This window comes from Prionailurus viverrinus, chromosome A1 (genome assembly GCF_022837055.1).
Source record: "Prionailurus viverrinus isolate Anna chromosome A1, UM_Priviv_1.0, whole genome shotgun sequence".
NCBI classification, from domain to species: domain Eukaryota; kingdom Metazoa; phylum Chordata; class Mammalia; order Carnivora; family Felidae; genus Prionailurus; species Prionailurus viverrinus.
In genome coordinates, this window is record NC_062561.1 from 195,691,153 (window position 1) to 195,717,809 (window position 26,657).

The 26,657-nt window shown below is 38.0% G+C and overlaps 1 pseudogene; it reads left to right on the forward strand.

The window, feature by feature from the left end:
- The window catches only part of LOC125164676 (40S ribosomal protein S8-like), a 116,155-nt pseudogene that overhangs the window by 83,971 nt on the left and 5,527 nt on the right, over positions 1-26,657 (forward strand).

Genomic DNA, 26,657 nt, shown 5'->3' on the forward strand with positions numbered 1-26,657 from the left:
ACTTCATAAATATAAAATCTATTTTTACCTCATTAAAAATAATGGTCAACATTTACTGTAGAATTACTGCTGGAATGGTTAAAGTCATTCATCTTCTACTTTATTAATTTTACCAATATGTTGGTTTTATGAAAGCACTGAAGATTGTGGAAGTATAAAGTGATATATAGCCAAACTATCAAAATTGTTTCATGTTTAATTTATCATATGATTTGGGGTAAATGGCTTGAACTCATGTTTCTGCAGATATAATTGCTTTGAAAGCAATGCAGATATTTGAGATTTTTTAAAGTGAATCAAAAGAAAATATTAAGTAATTAATAGCAGAGGTGTTACTTAGATGTAGCAAAACTTGTGAAGGCTGTCTGTAATTTACTCAAGTTTGAAAAATGCTGACACATAGTATTTCAATTTACCTTTGCAGAAGTCCTGTGAAGATACTATTAATTGTTCAGACATGTCTCCTTTCAGATAAAATATTGATAACCCGAGAGATGAACTACTCAAGATCTCATAACTAATGTTCTAGAGAACTGAGGCTAACACCATGTCCCCTGAACATAGTTTGTATCCTTTCCATTAATCTGTCATAATCAAAGGCCTCTTTCATCTCAAAACCAACAATGGCTATCAAAGACTAGGACCAGGACTGCAGGCTGGCAACCCACCATCTAGGTGTGGCCCATGGACAGATTTTGACTATATCATAATGTACATTTTATAAATTTGAACTTGTATCCAACATTTTTTACAACCCAAAATTTTTCACATAAAAATTGTATCTTTCTGCCTTCCTATGAAAATTCCAGACAGTCAGACAACAAACAGTTACATAAGCCAAAAGTTGAGTTGAATCCCACGCATGTGTATATATTCTCTAGAGAGTGATAGCATCTCCAGATGGCCAGCTACAGTTTCAGTACCTGACTGTTATTACAGGCATTTTGGACTTTGAGACCACAGGATTGCAGAACAGTTATGTTTTAGTCAATAGGGTTCTAGTTCTTTTCCTGAAGTTGGACAGAGAAACACTGGATAGAATTCAATCAGATTCAATTAGCAGGACCACAGATGCTTCGTTCAATACCTGAGACTCAACTGGTATTACATAATTTCTAGTGTACTTCTGTTCAGTCTCCTATTTTCATTACCCTTTCTTATCGAAAGGGATATTCTAGAAAATATAATGTTTTCCAAATAGTGGCTCATTGATCCCTTGCATTGGAATGATCGTGAACTAGGGCCTTATCTATGGATCATCTCTAGAGTTCAGTTACCTCCACATAGAGCTGTGCTTCAAGCGATGGCATTTACATAGAAGGCAATGTGAATGGTGTCCCTGGAATTGTACAATATGGCAACCCTGACTGACTCCCATATATTCTGGCTCAGGACACCAGAATAATACTGGAACAAAGGTAAAGATATTTATAGGAAAATAAAAATTCAGAAACACACAAATATTTCTTTGAAGAGATGGCAGGCAGCTCAAACTAAATAGGCTCAAGCAGCCTGTTTGTCATCAATTTATCATCAGCACCAGCACCTGTAAGTGAAGCTTTGGTCCATCAGGCCTAATGATCTCATCCCAAGCTTAATACTGAGCATCATTTCAAAATCCTTCCTTAGAAAGTAAATTACTCAAACGCCTTGGTCACGCTAGTGAAATTGTTCTTTTTATTTTTTTCCTAAAAAATGGAAATTATTCTCAGGTGACTAAATGTAAATTTCAAACCCCTTATCAGCAAAGGAGGAGGCTCTTCATCTGTTATGTCTCAAAAGCCATGAAGTAGTTCATGGAAAAGCACAGAAACCACAGCTAAGCTTTTTGAGAACTTCTACGAGAAGAGCTGCCACAGAGCCAAGCTGACACACACTCCACACATTCATGTTCCTTCACAGCCTGCAATTCCACCTTTCTGTTTTCTATTTGAAAAACAATAAAAATCATACCTCCCGAAATTCTGCGCTGCTTGTGTGCTAGTCATGGAATAAGGTCTTAGCCAGCTTCTCATGTATAGATGGATTTCACCCCAGTAAGAACTAAAGTTGTAATATTGGTAAGATATGTCATTTACCACCTTCCTACCCCGTGGCGTTAGATCCGTGTCAACCCTTCAAAAGTACTAAGCCTGCTTCCGACCCTCACTATTTAAATATTTAACAATTTTTTTTTTGCAGTGCAGGGAATTAGAAAGCAATCTTGTCTCATATTTGTAAGCACCATGAAGACATCACCAAGGAATAAAACACCACAAAAGCTGTTAGATAGAATTGTTCAAAACAAATTCAGTTTCCTGCTTGAGTGAACATTCACTGCCCCCTCGTGGTCACAAGAAGCCACAGGACTGTGTACACAACAGGAGCAATGCTCGGGAAGCCTTAGAAATGGGGCCCAACACAAGGCATTTGGGATGATGGATGGTGCTGATTTATAAAGCCATTTTTGTCCCTGTTAATATGGCAATTGCAGTTAACTTGCAGTAGTAAGCTTAACGGCGACAATCTCAAAAGCATACATGGCTTCTTTTAAACATGGACAGTCTTCCAGGTTACTAAATCTTTCATTGGTTCATTATAGACACATTTATTCAAGAAATATTGATTGCCTACTAATCACAAAGAATTTTTTATGGATATTGGGGATATCTGTGGGGAAAATAGATATAATCTTTGCTCTTACAGCACCCAGTACTTTATGGGTGCTGAGGATATATACATTAATAACAATCATGGCCTAAGTTTACTGAAAGCAAAGAAAAGCACCAGGTTCGTTTTGATTCCTCCCTCAAGATGTAGAAAAGAAGGCATCATCTTACCACTATTCCATTCTGCCATTGTAAAACAGACGGTCTCTGGTGGAAGGGCTCCAAAAGACAGTAAAGCAAATTCTCCCATTTGCAGTGGTGGCACAATAGGGCTGTGATCAAGAGAGGGACTTTGAGTTCCAGCGTCAGTATCCACCTTTCTGAATCTCCATGTCCTCTTTTTTGTAGAGATCACAAGTTAATTTGTAAGTCTGTAGCAAAATTAAAAGAATGAAAATATAAAGTGCCCAGTCAAGCAACTGGCAGGGGTATTTCGGGTGGGGGCTGTGGGGCTCAATCATTCAGAGGTGGCAACAGAGAGTTGTCGCATAAACTACCTCTCCTTGTACTTCTATTTTTCTTTCTTTTTTTTAATCTAGAGAAAAAAATCTGATTTTCACACTTTTGCAGAACAAACAGAACTGTGACTTTTGTTTCACATTGTACTTTTGTGTTCTTTTGAAAGGTTTGGCACTTTCCAAACGATCACATTTTTCTGCTCCTTTCCCATATCATGGGAGCATGTTGAGATGTTATGCCAGGTCATCAGGGAAGAGCACTCAAAGGTGCCTGCCATCCTGATACTGATGCTGCACTTAAGGTGATTGAGTCAAGTTGGATTCAATAAATGTAAAAAAAAAAATCGTGCTGTAATAATATTATAGGCCACACTTGTCACTATTAATAATGATAATAATAATGAGCTCTACTATTACTTTGAGTAGATCTGCCAAAATGGCCCTCAGGTAACAAATGGTAGCCCCCAAATCTAAGAGCTTCATTCAAAGCATGTTATGTCTAGATCACTTTCAGCACTGTCTCCTGAAAAACTGATGCCATATGGAGGATACAAAACAAAACTACAAACTGCCAGACCACAATGAATGGCAGAGTAAGGACCACCAGAGATGTGTAGGAGTCTGTGTACCCCTTCTTGGCCTTTAACATGGGAGCTTTTATGGCGATGGAGAACCAAGTTACCAAATCATGGAATCAGAGTTAAAACGAGCTTGAGGACCTACTCCAAGGGTCATTCTTTTATGGGCCAAGTAGAGACCACACATAAGTGAACTGGTATAGTTGTGGAGAACTTGATCAACCAAGGAGCAATGAATGTTCTGTCTTGAGAGGACAGCTACAACTCAGAACCAGCCAATTGTTTTAATGCAAGAATGTGGGCCCACTCTTGCCAGATCTGCAGATATTCCAAGCAAAGGCAGAACTCTAGAATTTATGTAGTATTTCCCTTTTTTTTCAAAACATGGTGAAAGTTGAAGCAGGTTGCAAAGGAGTATTGAGCCCACAGACCTCCCATTTGCCACTCTGACTCTTTAAAGAGGACAACATTTTAAAGAGAGGAATCTGAAGTCTAGAATGGGGAAGGGATTCTTCAAAGGCCATATAGTTAGTCAACAATAAAAAGAGGCAGACAACAGAATCCCTACCCCTAATTATAGAGGTACTGATAATTTATTTCTTACACATTATCTTTTCTCTCACACACATCTTGCTACATCTAGCATTTGGCACAAGTCTCAACTACAATGATACAAGCAGAGGACTTCTCATCTATGGTTGGTTCCCATGGTTTTCCAGGAAACAAACACAAAGACGAAAAACAGCATGCTAGTTTGGGTAAGAAATGTAGCCCAGATGGATTGAAAGTACTTGGAGGAAAAAAAAGGATGTATTTAAGCTGAATTATTATTATTTTTGTGCTTCTACAAGCAGTTTACATCTGGAATGAGTTATCCAGTTAATGTAATGAGATTTGGGGCCATAATCATCTTTAAATAGGAGAAAGGAATTATGGAGGAACTTAATTACCAATCTAAAATTCCTACTGGGACTTAGAAAGTTTTCGTTACAGCCCCATTTTGAGATCTAAGTACCCAATGACTTGGAAAAGTCACTTTACCTCTACAGTTCCCCTGAGGTGATTAATCTCCCTCAATTCCAAAATTGTTTAACTTTTTCTATTTTTTAATGATTAAAACAAGTATTTAGCAACTAGCACCCAGGACAAGACAACAAAGTGCTCAATGCCACATTGGAGGGATCCATGAAGGAAGTAACACTGGACCTGTTGCCCTTGACCTTGGGTATTGCAATTTCTTTCTTTATTGCTATCAAGAGCCCGGCCCTGAAGCTGAAGCTGAGTCTGCCATTGCTGTCAGGGAAACATTGTGAAATGAAGGGAACAATTTGCCAAGAGAGAACACTGTGTAAAAACTTAACCCCACATTTAAGTACATTACTTAAAAAGTCTGAATCCTATAAATCTCCGGGTCCTAGGTCTTCAAATCTAGTTCATGGCTTCATTTGAAGGAAGCTATTTTTCAGGTGCTACAGACTGAATTATGTTCCCCTTAAATTCATATATTAACCTCCCCCCCCCCCCCCCGTGTGGTTGTATTTGGAAATAAAGCTTTTAGGAAGTAATTATAGTTAAATAAGATTATGAGGGTGAGGTCCTAATCTATTAATGATACTTGGTAGCTTTCTAAGAAGGGGAGAAATCTATTCCCTGCCACATGCACACTCAAAAAGAAAAGACCATGTGAAGACATAGGGAGAAAGCAGTCAGCAGCTTGATCTTAGATTTCCCAGCCTCTGTAACTGTGGGAAGTAAATGTCTATTGTTTAAGTGCTGTCCCAACCCCACCCCGGTCTGTGATATCTTGTAGTTGCAGCTGAGCTGACAAAGACACCAAACTCCATCTCATACACTGGAAAGATACTTTTACTATTATACGCACATTCACATTCATTTTGGGCTCCCATACACACTGGGCAATAGAAAAGTTAAGAGTTCTTCACGTCCTGATGTGGAAACATACACAGAGATATCGAGAGACCTGCTCAAATCATGGAGCAGGTGTGTGGCAGAGACAGTATCAGACCTTGGGAACAGCTCCACACCCAGCTTTTCTTCCCTGCCCCAGAAGCAGATGCTCCCATGTTGGAGATCGGCCTTCTCCAACTGCAAACTCTTCTATCAAAGGGACTTTGATGACACTGTGCTAGCTTCCCACTGGTCACCTTTCACCCTACAGCATGTTTCTAATTAGTATAAAAGGAAGGGGGGGGTGACACTTTGAAGCTGGGGCAGAGGAAGGAGGAGTGACTGAAGGATTAATTGCCTCCCGGCTGTCAGGATGGTAATTAAATTCAGGTTGTTGACTCCAGCCTTGTTTTGATTATGTGAAAGGAATCTCCAAATGCAGCCACAATTTCCACTGTCTTCTACTTTTTTTTTTTTTTTTTTTTTTTTTTTTTTTTTTTTTACAGAAGACAGGGTGACCTAAACATGAAAACATAGCGAATGACACATACTTGGCCAGCATCCAGGCCAAGCAGCTTCCTGGTGCTGAGGAACCGTCTTTCAGTGCTCTTTATAAAACAAAACTGCTCAACTCGTGTGCACATGCAGGACCACCTTTAGAGAAAATGGTATCTAAGTGTTAGGAAGTCATTTTTTTTTAATTTGCATCTTTGCTTTTATTTTTAATATGAAATTTATTATCAAATTGCTTTCCATACAACACCCAGTGCTCATCCCAACAGGTGCCCTCCTCAATGCCCATCACCCACTTTCCCCTCCCTCCTACACCCCTATAAACCCTCAGTTTATTCTCAGTTTTTAAGAGACTCTCATGGTTTGCCTCCCTCCCTCTCTAACCCTTTTTTTTTCCTTCCCCTCCCCCATGGTCTTCCGTTAAGTTTCTCAGGATCCACATAAAAGTGAAAACATATGGTATCTATCTTTCTCTGTATGACTTATTTCACTTAGCATAACACTTTCCATTTAAACAGATGAAATAAGGGACACCTGAGTGGCTCAGCTGGTTGCGCATCTGACTTTAGCTCAGCTCACAATTTTGCAGTTCATGGGTTCGAGTCCTGCATCAAGCTTGCTGCTGTCAAACCGGAACCCACTTTGGATCCTAGGTCCCCCTCTCTCCCTGCCCCTTCCCCGCTTGTGCTCTCATTCTCTCAAAAATAAATAAACATTAAAAAAAAAGTTGAGGTCAGCATGTCATCCACAGGCTCAGGGAGTTTAAACTATTCCAAAGAGATGTTGGGGTCCTTAAGCAGTGATGTTGAATTGCAGGTCTGGATTCTTAGGTAGAAATTCTGGATCCCAGTGAAGGTTCTACATTCAGTCTTTGTGACTTTGAGCACAGTGTATTTTACCTTTGAACCTCAGGTTAAATCCCTATCCCACACCTGTGAGAGAATCAGAAGATAAGAACAAAGTGATTTTCTTCCAGTGCTGAGTCCTTGACTATGACCTTTCCACTTTCAATGAAAATCTGTTCATGTCTAAATATTCCAGGCTTCTTCCTTAATAAAATTGTAGCTACTGAATAGCCAGAATTTTCCCCTGGAGGTCTCCAGATACCTAGGAAAAAGAACATCAGTCTATGGAGGTAGAACAAATTAGCTGCCCACATGTTGTGAACTTTAATGATCCTGAAGTCTATTTATACCTGTTCCCTGATGACCGGAATTCCTTTTGGTGAGAAAAGTCCTAGTAGCCCTCAGGGTCAGACTTAAAGTACAAAACCCCCAGGAAAGGGGCCATCTTCCAAGGTCAAGATGACTTATGTCGGAGTCTTTCCTTTAATGGATACAATTACTTAGATGCTAAGTAATATGCAATTACTTGACATCCAGGGGTGGGGTGGGACAAAAAAAAAAGAGGGGGGTGCACTTTTTGTCTAAACTGCTCCTGAATCGCAAGACTTAATACCAAGATAAAACTGTATTCCTTGCCTGCAAGACAAAGAAAATGCACACAGAGAAATGACACTAGCACAGAGTTTAAGTCTTGGTCTTCTCGTTAGAAGACTATGAACAATAATGACTTCAACACAGAGCTACTGCAAACATCTAAAGAGATAAGGATGCAAAATACTTTCAAGTGACTATTTCAGAGAAAAGATAATGTTGAATTTTTGTAGGACTGAATTAACAAAACTAAAACTTTTACAGAGGACTGAATACGGGCCAGGTACTCTGGTAAGTGGTTTCCTTTCATTACCTCATTTAACCCCCATATCCACCTTATGATGCCAGAACTATCCCTCCCTCCCACCCTCAGCATTTTCAGCCAGAGATTTAGAGCCGTTAAGTCACTTTCTCAAGGAAAGCACTTGATAAATTATAAATCCAGGATTCAGGTAAGCCTTTCTAATTTCAGAAATTGCATTTTAAACTAACCCAACCCCTGTAATGTAAGGATGGGTCTGCTTTCACTGGACATGTCCAAGCAGAGGCTAGAAAAATGAGTGTCATGAACACTGAGTGTGAAACTTTTGGATGAGGTTGGAACCAGACTATGGAGACTTCTAAGGCTCATTCTTAGAGAACACAGATTCTACACACATGGTCAGTGGTTTAAACGTCAGCTCATCCTTAGTTCTGGGCATTCCTTTAATGGCTGAGCAGAGCAGAAGTCAGAGATGAGTCCAGTTCTAAAATATGAAAACCATCTTTCTTCCTGTGAGAATTTACCTTCTGTCTCCTTTGCTAGAAATTGCTCAGTTACCCATGGATTTTTCAGAATATGCATTTTGTTCCTCCCTCATCCTATTACTCATTATCTAATCCTCTTTATTTGGTGTGCTCCACCATGGGCTATGGTGCTGAATCCCCATGCCCTCTCATTAACCCAATTTTCTTTCTCATGATCTGCAACAAAACCATGACTGATATTCCTTTCTTGGCTCTATGCTATGGGCCCTGCATATTTGCCACAAGTTAATGGAACAAAAAGATAATTAATCCACCCAGGTACCATTACTTCTGTGGAAAAGTCTATTGTTCATATTTTTAGAAGCTGTAAGGAAACTCTCTTCAATAGGAAATTTGCCTTTGGATAGAACAGTAACATCCCTGTAGCTTCTGTTTATGGCCTGATCTTAGTCAGCATTTACCAAGCACCTACTATACATGCAAGACTGTGCTTAAAGAATAAACTTCAAAATTTACAGAGAAGACTCTTTTTCTCCCTGATATGGATGGGAAAAAAATATTATTATCCATAAGTTAATTTCACATAATTAAAATTTATCTTTTTGAGTCCTGAAACATAAAGTAGCCCTTTTCCCTGTAAAATCTCTACAATACAATAAATTAAACATTTCCTCATGTGCTTTGACAGAACATACACGTAACTAGATAAGCCTCCTTCTTGATAACTTAGAGTCAGGTACATAAATGATTATGCAATAGCACACACATTAATTCTCTTGGGGACCCAACAGGCTTTTTGCTTTCACATTAAATACACAAAGTGCTGTACTTTGGGAAATCTTGAACCTTTTACATGTTTACGTGTTTTCCACTACCACCACCCACCTTCACACATGCTCACACCAACACAGACACTAATGGAACAAAATATCTGCCTTTAGCTCCACATTCTGAATTGTACTTCTTTATCTTCTAAGTTCTAAGAAAATGGCATTATTTTATCTGCACCGATGGCTACCTACAATTCCTCCCATCAACAAGCAGATCTATTTGAATCTGGGTCTATGACTTGCTTTGACCAACAGAATTCTCCTGAGGTTATGCTATGCTAGCGCTGGACCTAGCCCTCAGCAGCTCGACACCCTAGGAAGCCGGCCTCCATGTTGCAAAGAAACTGAGAACAGACTGTGGAATAATGAGAGCCCACAAGAAGATAGAGACCCTGGAGGTCTCAATGGGCACTGCAGCCACATTCTAGATCCTAGCTGAAGGTAGCCATTTGCATGGCCTCAGCTCACATGAAGCAGATCTGCCCAATGGAGCTCAGTATACCTCAGATTCATGAAAAATAATTAACTTTTGTTGATCTAAGCCACTAACTTTTAGGTAAGTAAAAAATATTTTGAAATGATATATAAGGGAATAAAAAAATCTCTGAATAAGCATTTAGGTCACCCTATAAATTAAGTACATCATACTTAAAGATAGTGGAGTAAGAGGACCCTAAGCTCACCTCACCCCATGGGTACAATTAGATAACCCTCACGTAAGTGTAAGTAATCCAGAAAACATTCCCAAGACTGGCAGAACAAATGCCACAACTAATGGCAGAGAAGATTCCACATTAAAGAGGGTAGGAAAGGCAGAGATGTGGTAGGAACTAACTGGATGATAGCCTTCCACAGGGTGGGGGCCATGGAGGGATGAGGGAGCCCTGGGCATGGATAAGGGAGAGAAACAGACTATCACACCAGGAAGTCTGCACGAGGAAGATGTAACATTTGGCTGTGAAAGTGAAAGGGGCTGAATTTCCTGAGTTCTTACAACCAGTGGGACTTAAAACCTGGAATTCTAAAATTTAGCAGGCTTGCTTCTGGGAGAGACCTGAGGGCAATAGGAAGCTGAGCTCCTAACCTTATAGAGACAGGACAACAAAAAGCCTGTGGAGTTATAGTGTAGAAGCAGCAGTTTGAAAACAGAGGCACACAGGAGGGAGAGTAGTTTACTAATTTCAGACTGTGTTCTGGAGGGACAGGGTCACAGGGAGACTCCTGGGAACAAAGGAGCTTGTAGATGCTATCTCCCTCAATAACCCCCCAGCACGGCCACCTGTGGGAACCAGCACAGCACCAACAATCACTACCTAATTTGCATACACTGCCCCCTGCCCCCTCCCCTGTGCTTCAAGGGACCAGACTTTTTCAGTCATATTTGCCTCAGTCCCAGCACTGCAAATTCTCTGCCCCAGAAGACCATCACAAACCTTGCCAACACTGATATTACCTACTAAGGAACTTTGTGGGGCCTTGGTCCTAGTGGCAGTGGCAGCAGCTCTCGTTTCGCAAGCAGACTTGCATGCACTTTGTTAAAACTGCATGCCCCATCTTGAGAGAGATGAAACACTTCCCTCAAAAGGCAAAGATACCCTTGTAGGACAACTGGACTGAAGGGAAAACCACCCAAGACACAACAGCAGGGCACACACAACACACATAGGAGACATCCCCTAAAATGCAAGGTTCCGATGAACAGGGGACACCTCACCACAAGAAACTACAGGACCTCTTTGTCATAATACCACTACTTTCAAGAGCAGGAGAAACAGTGGGAAACAGAAACATACAGAGAGTTAGACAAAATAAGAAGACAGAGGAATATGTCTCAAATAAAAGAATAAGACGAAACCACAGCAAGAGACTTCAACAAAACAGATATAAGTAATATGCTTTATATAGAATTTAAAGTAATGATTATATTCACTGGACTTGAGGAAAGAGTGGAGGACAAGAACAAAACCCTTAACAAAGAGATAAGAAAGAAAGAATAAGAAATGAAGAACACAGCAAATGAAAGTAAAAGTACATTAGATGGAATAAATAGCAGGCTAGAGGAGGTAGAGAAGCAAACTAGTGACCTAGAAGACAGAGTAAAGAAATCAAGCAGAGCAAGTGACAGAAAAAAATACATATGCAAAATGAGAATAGACTTTAGAAATTAAGTGGCACCATAGATGTAATAATGTAACATGTAAATGTACATACATGTAATTATGTTCATACTATAAGGATCCCAGAAGAACAAGAGAGAGAAAACTGGGCAGAAAATAATTTATTTAAAGGAAACAGATATCCAGATCCAGGAAGCACAGAAATCCCCCAACAAAATCAACTCAAGGAAATCTATACCAAGACACATAGTAAATAGGGTGGCAAAAGTAGTGATAAAGAATTTTAAAAGCAGCAAGAGAAAAAAAAAGTAGTTACATACAAGGGAAATCCATGAGGCTACCAGATGATTTTTCAGCAGAAACTCTGCAGTCCAGAAGGGAGTGGCATGATATATTCAAACTGCTGAAAGGAAAAAACAAAACAAAACAAAACAAAAAAGAAACAACAACAACAACAAAAAACACCTGTGGCTAAGAATACTCTATCCAGTAATGCTATCATTCATAACAGAGGAGAGATAAAGATTTTCTCAGAAAAACAAAAGGTAAAAGATTTCATGACCACTAAACCAGCCCTGTAAGGAATGTTAACAGGGACTATTTGAGTGGAAAGAACAAAAGTAAAAGTATGAAAAATAGAAAACACAAAAGCAGTAAAAAATAAGTGTATCTATAAAAATTGGTCAAGGAACTCACAAAATAAAAGGATGTAATATATGACACCATATACCTAAAATGTGGGGGAGAGAGAAGTAAAGAATGAGTTCAAACTTAAACAACCACCAACTTAATATAGATAGCCACATGCAGATGTTATATGCAAACCTAGTGATAAAACCTCAAATCAAAAACCAGTAATATATATACAATGAATAAAGAAAAAGGAATCTAAGTATATCACCAAAGAAAGCCAGCAAATTATGAGAGAGCCAGAGAAGAAAGGGTCAGAGAAGAACTACAAAAACAACCATAAAACAAGTAGTAAAATGGCAATAAATACAAATATATCAACACTTACATTGAATGTAAATGGACTAAATGCTCCAATCAAAAGAAATAGGGGACAGAATGGATTAAAAAAAGACCCATCTATGTGCAGTCTACAAGAGCCTCATTTCAGACCTAAAGACACATACAGATTGAAAGCAAGGGGATAAAGAAAGATTTATCATGCAAAGTAATGTCAAAAGAAAGCTGGAGTGACAATACTCATATCTGACAAAGCAGACTTTAGAAAAAAGACTGTAACAAGAGACAGTGAAGGACACTAGATAATAATCAAGGGGGAAATCCAACGAGAAGATAAAACAATTGTAAATATTTATGCATCCAACATGGAAACACTCAACTACATAAAGCAGTTAATAATAAACAAAAAGGAATTAACTGATAGTGATACACTATCACTATAGGAGACTTTAACCTCCCACTTACTCAATGGACAGATCATCCAAACTGAAAATCAACAAAGAAGCAATGGTTTTGAATGACACACTTGACCAAACGGATTTAACAGATATATTCAGAACATTCTATCCTAAAACAACAGAATCCACATTCTTTCCAAGTGCACACAGAACATCCTCCAGAACAAATCATTAATCAGGCTACAAAGCAAGTTTCAACAAATTCAAAAAAATCAGCCATACCATCCATCTTTTCTGACCACAACACTATGAAAGTAGAAGTCAACCACATGAAAAAAAAATCTGGAAAGACCACACATACGTGGAGGTTAAATAACATGCTACTAAATAATGAATAGGGCAACCAAAAAATCAAAGAATAAATCAAAAGTTACAGAGAGAGAAATGAAAATGAAAATGCAATGATTCAAAATCTTTGGGATGCAGCAAAAGTGGTTCTAAGAGGGAAGTTTATACAGCCCTATATCAAGAGGCAAGAAAAATCTCAAACAACCCAACCTTATACCTAAAGGAGCTAGAAAAAGAAGAACAAACCCAAAACAAACAGAAGTAAGGAAAAATAAATATTTGAACAGAAATACAGGACATAGAAACAAACAAACAACAAAAAAACAATAGAACAGGAAAATAAAACCAGAAGGTTGTTCTCTGAAAAAACAAAATAATAAAATTGACAAACCTCTAGCTATATTCATAAAAAAATAAAATAAAAATAAATAATAAAAAACAGAGAGGACTCCAACGAAATTACAAACGAAGGAGGAGAAATAACAACTGACACCACACAAATACAAATGATTCTAAGAGAGTATTATGAAAAATTGTATGTCAAAAAATTAGACAATCTAGAAGAAATGGGATAAATTTCTAGAAACATAATTGAAGCATGAAGAAATAGAAAATTTGAACAGATTGATTACCAGCAATGATATTGAATTGGTAATCAGAAATCCAGGACCAGGTGGCTTCACAGGGGGAATCCTACCAAACATTTGAAGAGTTGATGTCTGTTTTTCTCAAACTTTTCAAAAACAAAGTAGAAGAGTAAAGAAAACTTCCAAATTGGTTTTATGAGGCCAGCATTACCCTGATATCAAAACCAGATGAAGACACCACAAAGAGAGAGAGAGAGAGAGAGAGAGAGAGAGAGAGAGAGAGAGAACTATAGGCCAATATTTCTGATGAATATAGATGCAAAAAAAATCCTTAAAATATTAGCAAACTGAATCTAATATAAATTTAAAAATTCATTCAATCATTCACCATAAGTGGAATTTATTCCTGGGCTGCCAGGGTGATCCAATATTTGCAAATCAATCAACATGATACATCACATCAATAAGAGAAAGGATAAAAATCATATGATCACTTCAATAGATACAGAAAAAGCATTTGACAAAGTACAATATCTATTCATGACAGAAACTCTCAAAGTAGGTTTAGAGGGAACATATCTCAACATATATGGCCTTATATGAAAAACCCACAACTAACATCATACTCAATGAGGAAAAAACAGAGATTTTCCTCTATAGTCAAGAACAATGCAAGGATGCCCACTCTCACTTTTATTCAACATAGTACTACAAGTCCTAGCCACAGCAATTAGACCACATAAATAAATAAAAGCCATCCAAATTGGTAAGGAAGAAGTAAAACTTCCACTATTTGCAATGGCATACTACTATATACAAAAAAATGCTAAGATTCTTCCAAAAACTACTAGAATTGATAAGTGAATTCAGCAAAGTTGCAGGATACAAAATCAATGACAGAAATCCACTGCATTTCTGTACACTAATAATGAAGCAGAAGGAGAAATTAAGAAAACAATCCCATATGCTATTGTACCAAAAACAATAAAATACCTAGGAATAAGCTTAACCAAAGAGATGAAAGACCTGTACTCTGAAAACTATAAAACGCTGATGAAAGAACTTTAAGATGACACCAAGAAATGGAGAGACATTCCATGCTCATGGATTGGAAAAACAAATATTGTTACAAATGTCTATATTACCCAAAGCAATCTGCACATTTAGTGCAATCCCTACCAAATACCAATAGTATTTTTCACAAAACTAGAACAAACAATTATCAAATTTGTATGGGACCACAGAAGACCCTGAATTACTAAAGCAATGTTAAAAAAGAAAAAAAAAGTGGAGGCACCACATTTCTAGACCTCAAGTTTTATTACAAAGCTGTAGTGATCAAAACAGCATGGTACTGGCACAAAAACAAACACATAGATCAACGGAACAGAATGGAAGCCCAGAAAAAACCCCACAGTTATATAGTCAACTAACCTTCAACATAGTAGGCAAGATTATGCAATGGGGAAAAGACAGTCTATTCAACAAACAGTGTTGGGAAAACTGGACAGCTACATGGAAAAGAATGAAACTGGACCACTTTCTTACACCATACACAAAAATAACTCAAAATGGATCAAAGACCTAAATGTGAGACCTGAAACCATAAAAATCCTAGAAAAGAGAATAGGCAGTAATTTTATTTGACATTCACTATAGGAATATATTTCTACATAGGTGTCCTGAAGCAAGAGAAATAAAAGCAAAAATAAACTATTGGGACTATATCAAAATACAAAGCTTCTGCACAGGAAAAGAAACAATCAACAAAACTAAAAGATAACATACTGAATGGGAGAAGATTTTTGCAAATGACATATCCAATAAGGGGTTACTATCCAAAACATATAAAGAATTTCTACAACTCAACACACACACACAAAAAGAAAAAAAATCCAATTTAAAAATGGGCAGAAGACATGAACAGACATTTCTCCAAAGACCTACAGATGGACAACACATACATGAAAAGATGCTCAACATCAGACACTATCCAGAAAATGCACATCAAAACTACAATAAGATATCACTTCACGTCTGTCAGAATGGCTAAAACCAAAGCCCAATAAACAACAAGTGTTGGTGAGAATGCAAATGGGTGTAGCCACTCTAGAAAACAGTATGGAGTTTCCTTAGAAAGTCAAAAATAGAACTATCCTACAATTCAGTAATCACACTACTGGGTACTTAGCCAAAAAATAGGAAAATACTAATTCAAAGATATATATGCATCTCTGTGTTTATTGCAGCATGGTACGCAATAGCCCAACTATGGAAATAAGACAAGTGTCCATCAACCAATGAATTAATAAGATGTGGTATATGTGTGTGTGTACACACACACACACACACACACACACACACACACACACTGGAATATTACTCGGCCATAAAAAAAGAATAAAATATTGCTATTGCAACAACAGACATTGAGCTAGAGTATAATTTTAAGTGAAATAAGTCAGAGAAAGACAAATACCATATGATTTTGTTCATATGTGGAATTTAACAGCCAAAATAAATGAACAAAGGAGAAAAAAGAAAGAAACCAAAAAAAATTTTTTTTTCTTAACTATAGAGAACAAACAGATGGTTACCAGAGGGGAGGTTGGGAGGGGAGGGAATGGGTGAAAAAAGTAAAGGAGATTAGGAAAAAAATTATATGTACATCATACTTAGTAATGTACTCTGATACATTAGAATAATCAGAAAACTAGTTTTCTCATTTTTCTAGTTATGGCTATATTCCATAAAGTTGGTGTCACTAAAGAACTGTCAGCAGAGAGAAGTCTATTCTTAAATGTGTCTCAGGAAAAACACAAAGGCAGGGATAAACATGGTCTAAGACTAGATGGGAATATGGGACTAGTTAATGAAACCAAAATAAGTTTATGTTAGGAACCAAAAATATAAAGGGGAAAAAAGAATGGAGAGTAGGATGGCAAATGAAGAATCTTGTTAGGATTTGCTAGATAGCTGAGACCTTCCTCAGAGATGTTTTTGGAACCATAAATTGTCAATTCTAAACACAAATAATATAAGAATAGCTGTTGCATCATCCTTAGCTGTGACTAACTAAAAGTCTACAGTTTGGCTTGAAGGGTTTTATAAACACAAAATTATTGGATAAGTTGACTAAAGTATAAAGCTGGCAATATTCAGTTAATTTTTTCAACCAATATGTATTGAGTACCTGTTCTAGATGATAAATACAAATCCATGGACTAGATAGTAGAGATAAAAAAAAAAAACTAAAAATATTTGAAGTATTTAAGCTACAAAATAAGTAGAATGTACTGATTGACCATATATGGTAAAGAGGTGAGAAGGAAGAAAAGACAGTGGCCAAGTTTTATTGCAAAACAAATGCATATCCTTTACTCAATTCACATTTTAAAAAGAGCACTTCAGATTTTAAAAGTTAAGTAGTATACAGTAGAAAGAGCACAATACTGCCAGTTAGAAAATTTGGATTCTATTCTCATTTTTTGCCATTGGCTATGTAGCCTTCCCTTGCTAAAAGAGTTAAGAGGCTTCATCCCCCACAAGGTAGGAAATCCACTGATCTTTGGAAAACAGGAGGCTTCAGCTTGATGGTGAGAGCCAGGCTGGTGCTGCAAACAGAGAAAACATCTCTCACTCTCTCTGTCTCTCTGACTGTCTGGCAGGGGGCCACATAATACACTGATTCCATTTGGCAGCAGTAAAGTAGTTAATGGAAACTCCTCTTTCAAGATGTGACATGTTCCGCGTGATCTGTCAGAAGGAAACTTTACATAATGAAGAGTACTGGCATGGATCAAAGCCATCTGGAGTAGCCCAATTCCCCTCTGGGCATTTGTGACTGGGGAGTCCTTATGAGAGCAAAGCAGAGAGATGAATTCTGGTTCCTTGAACAGTTAGGGAAGGGGATTGACTCTTGATACTAAAAAAAAAAAAAAAAAAAAAAAAAAAAAAAAAAAGTCAAGATTAGAGGCTTGATTTATGAGAGGGTCAGCAAAGTAAGATTTGGGTAGAGGGCCACCCAGAACATGTTCACTGTAAATCTAGCAATAAACAGTCCCTATTTCAAGTTGTCATCTCGTCCACTCACTCCATGTTTAGGTAGCTCAGACCCGCAGTAGCACTCCATTGCTCAAGATCTGAAGAGTGGTTCTGGGGTGCGCACAGGAAATATGTGATTCCTAACAGAAGAAAATCTCTTTTCAGGAAATGCAGGGGCCAAGGAGCTCTCCCTCTCAGCTGTCATCCCTAGCAACCCCCATCCCCACTCCCCTTACACGCACCACACTCCCCATTTCAATGTGCAAAGATGTAGCTCAAGGAGCAAGCTTGTGCTTCTCTGACCACTCTGACAGGGGAAGCTCAGCACTAAATTTTGATTGCTTATAATACCAAGATTCCTAGTTGACACAGACTTTTCTTTCTCTGAATCCAAGGTACTGTTACACCTCGTTTGTGTTTTTGCCAACATATGACACTAAATATTAAAGAAGGTATAGAGGAGAATCTGTACTCTTCTTCCCTCCATCAGGGAGAAGGGAGAAGGGAGAAGGGATGAGGAAGAAGGGGAGGGGAAGGGAAAAGGAGGAAGAGGAAAAAGAAGGGCAAATGGCCTGTGTTCTAACTTCAAATTATGTCCCTATGTTATTCAATCTCCCAGGACATGACAGAGGGGGACTTCAGGGTCCCTGTAAGTAAGAGGCAGGTTACACCTCATGCCATACCTTCCTTTCTAATGAGGCTGTTGGAGTATGCAATGACAAAATGCTTGTGAAAGAATTTTGGCAAGTCTACAGCCTGGTATTTCTGGTATGACGATTAGCTCAAAATACATGCTCTTCTTTATATGCTCGATTTAGTATCACATTCGTTTATGAAAAACAACCTGCCAATACAGAATACAGATACACGTTTGGTGTTGGACTAGACAGGATGAGAGGTCTAAAAAGTCGTTCAAGTCAAAATTAATCATAAGAGATTAATAATTAGCACATGTGGACTACATACTGCTCTTTTGCTGAAAGTTCTATTTCTAGAAAACAAAGCGCGTAATGACATTTCACATTTTTTCTTTAGCAGTTCAAGGTGATTTCCTTGGCTCTAGAACCCAAACAATTATCCCATGATTCGACAGAAGAATTTACCTTCTAAAATCCAAGTTCTTGACAATTTTTAAAATCAGTGAAGCTCACAAAAGTGACAGCTGAAAAACAGCTATTTTCCTGCACCCCGTACCATAGGCATTTCATCTGCATAATGACTATCTCCGTGCATAGATCACTAATCTCTATAGTCTGAATATCTATACATTTAGAGAAGAAACTCCAAATCAAGGATTGACAGCTTTAAAAATAGTTAAGCTAGGGGCGCCTGGGTGGCTCAGTCGGTTAAGCGTCCGATTTCAGCTCAGGTCACGATCTCACAGTCTGTGAGTTCGAGCCCCGCGTGGGGCTCTGGGCTGATGGCTCAGAGCCTGGAGCCTGCTTTGGATTCTGTGTCTCCCTCTCTCTCTGCCCCTCCCCTGTTCATGCTCTGTCTCTCTCTGTCTCAAAAATAAATAAACGTTAAAAAAAAAAATAGTTAAGCTATTTAACGTTTAAATAAACGTTAAAAAAAAATAGTTAAGCTATTAAGCAATTTTCTATTCTCTTGACTTCCTCTGTGTTTTCTCTCAAAAGCTTTCAGGAAATAAATGTTCTCAGGCCTCATAAGCTACTTTCCTTCTAACAATGTTTAAAAAAAATGAAAAGAACATTTCTCTTACATTTAGTCATTTATAATTGATTAAAATCTTATTAAAAACATTTTTTAAGTTTATTTCATTTTGAGAGAGAAAGAGAGTGAGAGAGTGGGATGGGGAAGAGAGTGAGGGAGAGGGAGAATCCCAAACAGAGTCCACACCATCAGCACAGAACCTGACCAGTGGCTCAAACCCACACTATCAGAGATCATGACCTGGGCTGAAGTCGGACCTTCAACCAACTGAGCTACTCAAGCACCTCAAAAACAACATTGTTAAATTAGTATTTAGTTTGTTTTAATTATTGCAAGCATGGGCCTTGTCTAATTTCAAGTTTTTGTTTTGTGGTGGGCAAGGTTATTTTCATAGTTAATCACATAACAGAGTAGGCAGATGATCGAATGTAATTGGTAGATGCTGTGAGGTGCTTCGGAATGTGGAATCCATGGGAAACAAGCGATTAGGAAGTGACCATGGTGATGGAAAAGAGACCCAGGTACTCCCCAGGAGATAGCGTGGAATCAGCACACACACTGCCTGGTTTCTACCTTATGGGCTCTTGCCTCCTTTCCAACTTTTTCTTGTAAACACCACTTCTTAGCAGTCTCCAACCACTTTTTCAGTCCATCAAACATGCCAAGCCATTTCCCTATCGGTGGGTTCTTCCCTCTGTTTCCTGAGAGTCTTTCTCTAATCGGCTCTTAGTCAATCTTCAGATCTCAAGTTAATGTGGTAACATGTTTTGCCCAATCAACCCTTAAAATACATTCCCTCTCATTTTTCTCTAACTTAGGAAGTCATTTTTTTAAATTAGTGTTTATTTATTTTTGAGAGAGAGAGAGACACAGAGTATGAGTGGGGGAGGGGCAGAGAGAGAGGGAGACACAGAATCTGAAGCAGGCTCCAGGCTCTGAGCTGTCAGCACAGAGTCTGATGCGGGGCTTGAACCCGCAAACTGCGAGATCATGACCTGAGCTGAAGTTGGACACTCAACCAACTGAGCCACCCAGGTGCCCCAGGAAGTCATTTTTCTTATTTCATCCCACCCAAGGTAATCTGTAATTATTCCTTTAAGTATTACCGGTTTATTGTGGATCACTCTTTCTGTGAGTGGCAGACAATAGAACTATGCTTTGTAACTCAGTAGCTCACTAGCTTGCAGCTCACTAGCTGCATATGGCTATTTATGTTTAGATTAAAATTCCAGTTGGCCCTTGAACAACTAGGGGGTTAGGGGCTCCTACCCCCTACAATCAAAACTCTGCTTATTATTTTTGACTCCCCCCAATTTCTAGTAGTTTGTTGTTGACTGGAAGTCTTACTGATAACAAACAGTTAACACACATTTTATATCTCATATGTACTATCTACTGTATTCTTTCAATAAAGCTAGAGGAAAGAAATGTTAAGAAAATCATAAGAAAGAGAAAATACATATACAGGGCTGTCCTGTAAAAAAATCCACATATAACTGGACTGGCATAGTTCAAACCTGTATTGTTCAAGGATACATAAAATTACAAATTCAGTTTCTTAATCACGCTAGCTATACTTTAATAATCATAGTAGCTAGTGGGTACCACAATGGACAACACAAATATGGATCATCTCCATCACTGTAGAAAGTTCTATTAGAATAGCTTTGTTCTAGAAAACAAGTTCCTTTAAGGCAAGGCTCACTGTCCATCTTGTTCCCTGTTGTATTCTAATGACTATCACAACGCCTAGACTATCAGAGGTGCTTAAATATTTGTTGAATCAATGTATAAATGAATGAATTAAAGAAATAAAAATATTACTGAATGACTGCTAATAAAGAAAATCTTAAATTAAGACTAAGAACTAGAATGGATAGTTGGGGTAGATTATTTGGAAAGGATTCAAACTCTAGCCCTGAGACAGAGGTTGCCAAAAAACACACTACATATGTAATTGTCAGTTGTTCCCTCTCACACACTAGAAGATAGTCTCCCTGAGAGCCCGGACTTCTTGTCTACTGCTGTATTCTCAGTACCCAGAACAGAGCCTATCTAGGGTGAGAAAACACAGACCACTTCGTCCCTTTGCATGTCCTTCCTTTTGTCTATAGAATGACCATTTCATTTTCAGAAAAGGATACATCCATTTTCCAACTATTTCACTTGTATCACTGGCCTTCCTACTGCCTTCCAATTTTATTTTATTTCATTTTTATTTTATATCTTTTTTAATTTTTTTTAACATTTATTTATTTTCAAGAGACAGAGTGTGAGCGGGGAAGGGGCAGAGAGAGAGGGAGGCACAGAATCCGAAGCAGGCTCCAGGCTCTGAGCTGTCAGCACAGAGACCGATGTGGGGCCCGAACCCACCAACTGTGAGATCATGACCCAAGCTGAAGTCGGACACTCAACCGACTGAGCCACCCAGGAGCCCCTTGTCTTATTTTTAAAAAGTCTTTTTAAATCTATAGATCTCTCTTTTAAATTTATAGGTGTCTCCTTGTTCTTAGTAACTATTTGACACAGGATGTGCTCTTCAGCTCCTGTGGCTTTTTCTTCACTCCTCAGGCAGTGGCTATGCTTAGCATTTCCTCTTTCAATCAGCATCAGTATCAGGGTGGCTACTTTTAATTCTAACAATTGGCTGTTACCCCAAGCTAACTGTGAATGGGTTAACGTGTTCCTTCTCCGGGAGGATAGGAATCTTTAGCAAGATTTCTTGCAGTGGTCATAATTCTGAATCTTAGTCACCTCTCCAGGGCTCAGCTTAAACCTCTTCTCCTTCATGAAATCTTTCCTTTTTTCCAGAATTAAACATGAACAGGATTTTGACTTTAGCCTGGGCACATTTGAAGTAACTCATTTACTTGTAGCCAGAAGATGTCCAAGCAAAGCACCCCTTTAGTCCATCTAGACCACAGTAATTTCTTTATACTCTTACCTCCCCCCAGCAACCCATCCATTCCTCACCCGCAGCACATATTACCATCTATCTTGTACTGTAATGATTTATGCCTGGGTCTTATCTCTATAAGACAGCAATTTGTCTTTATGTATCACCCAGCTTTACACAGAATAAGCATTTGAGAAGTGATATTCACATGAATGAGACAGAGTATCTTGTGTTAGGCCCATGGTTTGGATTTCAAATTCTTAGCTAACAGTATCTGTGTGTCTGAGACTGAAAATAAAAACAAGTGAACTTGATTTGAAATACACAGGACTTAATATAGGATTTAAAAGTTGCCAAAAACTCTGCTCCAATCTAAATTTGTATTAATATTAGCTTATTATCTAATAAGGGAAGTAGGAGAGGCCATTTTCTAGAAAAGGGCCACATTTTTATTGTTTAATGGGTTAGAATGAAGATCTTTTTAAGTATGGGGTGAAGAAGCCATTTATGAAATGACGCCCACAGAAGCAGGAGGGTCGCAAGACAGACAGAAAGGCAGTCAAGGCAGATAGAGGCTTTTTAAACTAATTATTCCCTCCCCAAATGAGGACACAGATCCAGTCTTTGCTCCAATGTTCATTCTTCTCAATGTTCTGAACTACCTGCTTACTTCTGGTAATAATACCTAAAATTACAGCATTTCAGACACATACCTTTGAGTTATAGCTTATTTTTAAAGAGATTTTCACACATTATAAAATCTTTTTAAAGGGTTAATATGCAAAACATAAGATATACATGAATATTTTAGCATGATCCAGTTAAAAAAAAAAAAGTCCACTGGGAAATATAAAACTGGCCCTGTCATATTTGTTAGTGGGATTCTGGTGACTTCTCTGTGTTTCAGTTACCTTGTATGAGTAATATATGTACACATGGACATATGTATGTGCATATATATTTTTATGTAAAATATTTAATAGGTACTAGAAAAGGATACAAAGTACAGTTCCCCTTTTCATGGAAAATTAAAATAATTAGGCGACTCATAAGATCAACTGATTTATATTTTCTCTTTTGCATATAGGAAACTGTGGCCAAAAGCAGTGATGTCATTTCCTAGAAAATGATTATTCATTTCCTTTTCCTCTGGTGTAATTTTCCTGTGGGAAACCTATCGTTTTACTAATTCCAGATTATGAGGTTCAGGAGAAATCACACCTGTTCTCCAAATAATGAGCCTGTAATCTAAGAACAGGGGAATATATAAAATATTTAATATATAGAACAGCATAAAATAGATGTCAGCCACAGACAACCATAACAACTATAAAGGCAAGTGCAGTAAAACCTTGGTTTAGGAGCATAATTCGGTCCAGAAATATACTTGTAATCCAAAGCACTTATATATCAAAGCAAATTTCCCCATAAGAAATCATGGAAACTCAGATGATTTATTCCACAACCCCAAAATATTCATATAAAAATAATACTGTAATATAAAACAAAATAACAAAATACAAAATCTAAAGAAAAACAGATTAACCTGCACTTACCTTTGAAAACTTTAGTGGCTGATGTGAGGGAGACAAAACAGAGGAAGGTTATTGTGTAGGACGACTCTCACTATCACTAATGGAATCACTGCTATCTATTGGCTCAATGGAATCTTTTTCTGCCTGGGGACCATTGTATATGCTCACATGGATGTTGACTACATAACAGTATTTATTTATTTATTTACCTATTTATTTATTTTAAAATTGTCAACATTTTTTAAATTTTCCTTTGTTTTAAATTTACATCCAAGTTAACTAGCATATAGTGCAACAACGATTCCAAGGGCAGATTCCTTAATGCCCTTGTCTACAGTACAGTATTAACAAACTCTTGTCATATACTGTATCGAATGTAACTGGCAACAAGGCAGCCGAGGAAAGGGTCTCGATCTGCAGGCAGCCTGACCCAGAATGAAGCAGAGCATTCCTAAGCTTACTCTTGTATGGAGCAGCAGAGGGCTGTCCATAGGTGCTTTGAAGTGACAAAAAATACACTACTGCCAGTTGTGAGCACCTTCCAACCTTCTGAAAAATCACTGATTTCTGCCAAAACCTGGCCTGAGACTGACCACCCGCGCATGGGAGACAGTCACCCACAATTCTGCAGCGAGAGAAAGAGAGAGAGAGAGAGAGAGAGAGAGAGAGGAGACATTGGCTCAGTTGTGATCACATGACATCTGGTGTCACACACTACTCGTATTGCAAGACATCACTTGTTTATCAAGTTAAAGTTTATTAAAAATGTTTGCTTATCTTGTGAAAACACTCACAGAACAAGTTACTCACAATCCAAGGTTTTACTGATTAAGGGAGAGACCTCTCTCTCCAAAAGTAAGCTAATTAGGCTGTACATCCCCACTGGCTATAGTGAATGGTTCAGAAATGATCCCAAAAGACAAGTCAGACAAAAGAGTGGAAGCTAAGGCCTTTGGAGGATTTACTGGGGAAAGAAATTTTCTCCCTCTTTGGAGGTTTGTTGAATTATCACAGTGAAGTAATCTCTAAGTGACCCCAATCTCCAAGTCACCACATAGAAACTAAGAACACCAATACAGAGGAAGGAAGAGCTAAAGAGATGGGAAAATATAAGTCCCTTATGATATTGCGTGATTTCTTGATCCATCTGTACCTACAAAATACAACAGGTTTTTACATATGGCTTTGAACTGAAAAGCTAACAGAGACTGTTGGGCAGGTCTGTGCCTAAAGTAGGAATGGCAAATAAGCCAATTCTGAAAAATTAGCAGTTCCTGCCAGGAACACAAAATTGATGGGGGATGGGTGATGGGTATTGAGGAGGGCACCTGTTGGGATGAGCACTGGGTGTTGTATGGAAACCAATTTGACAATAAATTTCATATTAAAAAAAAGGAACACAAAATTGATAAGAACTATGAAGTCTCATATGGATCCAATGGAAAAGTATATCATGATCAATTACTGGTGTCTATCATAGTTGTGGAAAGAGAAAGTGGTAGCTTGAGTGCAATCTACTTATCCTCTCTGACCTAAACCATCCACAACCAATAAAGGCCCGCACTTCTATTTTTCAACTTGTACAAATTTGTGTAAATACTCCCCAAATATGTAATTGTATTGGCACTTGGCCATTATTTTAGAGCTAAATAGCAACAAATTGGCTTATTTTGAGACATAACCCTTAGCTGTGTCAACCGCATCAACAGCTACACTTCTATTGACCTCTGCAGGGAAACATCTCCCACAATTCCCTTCCAATTAGTACAAGTGAACAGGATGGATGTAAATTGATAATTTTCACTTTTAGAGAAAGATGCTGTTTTATTCTTGGAAAAACTAAGTTATAGGAATTAAATTTTTATACCAATCTTCCTTCCCAATGTCAGCTGTGCATCCTTGTACTAATCATTTGGTCTCTCTGAGCTTCAGGTTCTCCAACTGTACCATGGACAGACCTATTAGCTATGGGATGCTCCACTGAAATAATGTATGCAAAAGTGCTTTGGATATTGAAAAGTGCTATATAAATTATGACTTGTTACTCTGGAGAGATCTCAAATAACACTGAGGGATCTTTTGTTAATTGCAGGCCCCCTAACGGTCTATCTATTTCACTTATGATTAAGTGAACTCAATTCCATCATGTAGGGTAAGAACTTTGCTAAGTTCTCACTAACTCACTTGATACCTTCAGCCTTGTCACCCTGTTGAGCATTATTTCAACCTCCTTCCAGTTAGAGCTCTCTTAACAAACTCTCCACTCTAGTCTGTCTTGATCCCCTATTAGAATAGAACTTGTTCATGTTGCCATTTTCTAGCCCATATAGCTGACATTCTCCTTATTCCTGTGCAGGCTGTTGACTCTGTCCTTGTTCTAGAAACACAGGTTCCAAACTCCTCAAACCTCTAGCTCTGTTCATCTTCTATTGAATCATCTGAGCAATGTTAGTGGGCTTGATCTTTGCATCGAAACCAATATTTGGGGAGCTGTCATTTTATGATCTCCACATTGCTCTCCTTGAGCACTTCTTCTAATTTTATATTTTTTCTCACTCATATCTTTCCTTTAAAAAAAAACTACAAAAGTAATAGGTACTTTAGGATGTAGGTAAGAAAATGAATACCAAGAAAGGCTAATGACAGTGTCTAAGATCACAGAGATAGTGATCACAATGGAGAAAGAATTTAAATTCAGGTGTCATGACTCAAAAGCACACACTCCTTCTGGAGTACCATGCTGCTTTAAAAATCCTCATCAATCTTCCAGTTATCCTCATTCTATATTTCACATCCCAATTGTGCCAAAAAAAGCCTATGACAAAATCTGTTCATCATCTGAGAAACAGATACACCATTATTACAAGCACAATTTAAACACTAGTCAGCTTTGCTGAAGTTGACAATCAGCCTCTGTATCCCAGAAGATCGAAGGACTTTGAACAATAACATTAAGGGAAAAACTGTATTT